Genomic DNA, 2,882 nt, shown 5'->3' with positions numbered 1-2,882 from the left:
ATGCAGTTAAATGCATTACTTTTATACTCTAACTCTATATGTACACTTTCTTTAGTTCATGAATTATCTTTTTATATGCAATTATATCTATGAACTGAAATTACTGAATTTAGATTGCCAAGCCCTATGTCTGAGTTTTAATGGTTTGATAATCCAATGCAGTTGGTGTCAGTGTGGAGTCGCTCGGATGAGCAGTTCAAGCAGGTCAGTGACACTGAGAAATCTGCAAGAAACAACACTGAAAGCCGAACAAACAGGCTGCTCTGAACAGGCCAGTTTTGATTCTTGTTAAACTGAGAAGGTCATGTTATAGGACACAAAGGACAGCCACCTCTTCAATCCATCTACAGTGGAAAAATAACAAAAGAGGTGCACATGATATCGGCCTCTCTTGAAGTTGTAATAAACATCCCAGTCCCCTACAACTCACAACTAGTAGTAACTTTACTGTGAGCCAATAACGGTGTATAAGCATAAGCGGCAGCGCCGCTCGCAAAGGAAATGGTCCGTGATAGTAGCTGTGTGTGTGAGAGAGAGAGAGAGAGAGGGAATGTATAAACCTAATGAAGTCGATTCAGGTCTCCAGTGGTTCATGGTCAGGTCTAGATCACATACGCGTTAAACGGGGACGATATTTTATTCTCCGCCATGCGTGTATACTGCAATTAACTTGCTAAAAGCAATTAACAACGTCAGAAATCCCAGTTAGAGATCGGCTATTGTCGGGCGATGGTCGGAAACGCACGAAAACTCCCGAAGACCCGATTTTCGTTTAGCGTTCATGTGATGTAGAGCTGACCGTCCGCTTTCTCCTCCTCTCCTCTAGATGTTCCAGACTGTAGCAATGGGGAGAATGTCTGTTATGTTAGAGAGTAGTGTGTGTTTGTGTGGAAACCACATGAGAAACGCTACAACTCACGACTACTAACGTCACTGTGAACCCCTCTCCGTTAGCCACAGTTGGCTAGAGAATTGTGCGTGTGCGCGCGCGTGTGTGTAAGCCACATGAGAAGCTGCAGAAGCTCACAGCAAAGGACCGTCTGAGAGAAAACTGTAGGGGAATAATATCTGTTTAACTACCAAGTTATTTTACTTTACCTTTTTCTGTGTTGACGGTGAGATCCCAAGTAGCAGAAAAGGACATTGCTAGATGAAGTGTGTCCTGAAGCTTCTTTGATAGTTGTTGAGAGGAGCAGGATATTGCTTCATTGCATTATAAAACTTACATGAACTGCTTGGTGTTCAGGGATGAATAGTCTCTCCTATTGCTATTGAACTATTTTTTTCCAACTATAGTAACATGATTCATCATTAGTAATGTAGCAGCCTAGTTTTGAATGATAGGCTCCCTGCTATCACATGTTGTACATAATAAATATATACATCATACATAATAACCAACCACAGGCTTCCCAAATGCTGTAATAAGTTAAGCACGATGAGTTGAGCATGTGTCAGCATGTTGCCCCACTTTTAACTCTCTTTTTTTCAAACTCTTTGCAGATGGATAGACTTAAAAGTGCACTTTGTTATATTTACTTTTTAAAAAAACTTCAGGAAGCTGTTTTTATTTATTTATTTAAATGTTCAGTTAAATTTATAAGAGATGCTCCTTACCCTGGGAACTCCCTGCACTTTTTTGTTATTGTTGGAATTAAAATAACATTTATTTTGAATTTTTGGATAACATTGTTTACTTTAGCAAACTTTAGGGAGCTATTTATGTGTTTAAGTTTTCATTTAACTTTAAAAGACGTGGTGCTGAGCCTGGGAGCTTCCTGCACTTTTTGTTATCATTTTAAAATAAAGATGTTGTTTTTTCTGCAACGTTTAATGAACATATGCTTAAAGGCATTTAAAGAAAGTTTAGTGTTGGAGTTTGTATTACTCAAAATTTTGACACCAACATATTCACTTTTACTGCAAATGAATATCGGCTCCAAAATATCGGTTATCGGCCTGATTGACTACGAATAATCGGTATCAGTATCGGCCCTCAAAAAACCATATCGATCTATCCTCTCATTTGTCCTCTCATCCATAACACTCTTAAATAAAAAAAGCAACATTCATGGCATCCTGTGGCTGGAGTAGCAGACACCTCTTCTCTTTTTATTGTTATCTTTTGTATCTCTGGTTTTTAGATTGCATGTTATTTAGTATTTATTACCCCCGCTCTTAGGATCTGATTTAGAGTTTTATTTTACTTTGTACCACATGCATATATGATCACATGCAACTCTATTCTGTGCAATTCTTACCCTTTGAAGCACTTTTTGTTGTCTGATATTGTCATGTATGGTTGTTTTTGTGCTTATTATGTATTCGTTGTGTACAGCTGGATTTGGCACTTTTTAGCCCACGACAGACTTCCTTCAGAACAGTAAAGTTCATCTCACGTCTCATCATCTCATGTTAAATATTGTCCTACTCTGTGCAGTCTCGTCAGGGTTCATGAACAGAGGGATTACGTTTTTAAAGCATAACATGAAGCAGCAGAAGCCATATTATGAGCCTGTAGTTTCTTTCTCACAATGTCTCTGAATTCACCGTTAACTAGTCACCTGAACACTTAATGATATTGTATTTGGCATAATTGTAATTTTTGACCATCAAAACACGTACAGACCCATGGTGTGTAAGGGCAGTCTGCGCTGACGATCGATCTCCTCCTTGTACTGGACGATGGGTTTTTTCAAACTCTGTGAATATTTCTTCAGCAGCAGCAGTCAGTCGCTGATCAGCTCTCTCAGATACTGTACTGAACACATTGTTACTTTTAATGTTCAAATATTTCTCTGTGATACCACAACACAGCCGTCTTCCAGCTCAGTCCACACAGCAGCGGTGAAGCTCACGCTGCTGCTGCTTTTTGTTTACAT

This window comes from Stegastes partitus, unplaced genomic scaffold, assembly GCF_000690725.1.
Source record: "Stegastes partitus isolate 25-593 unplaced genomic scaffold, Stegastes_partitus-1.0.2 Scaffold1013, whole genome shotgun sequence".
Taxonomy (NCBI): domain Eukaryota; kingdom Metazoa; phylum Chordata; class Actinopteri; family Pomacentridae; genus Stegastes; species Stegastes partitus.
The sequence above is the reverse complement of the archived record's forward strand: the minus strand, read 5'-3'. Positions refer to the sequence as shown.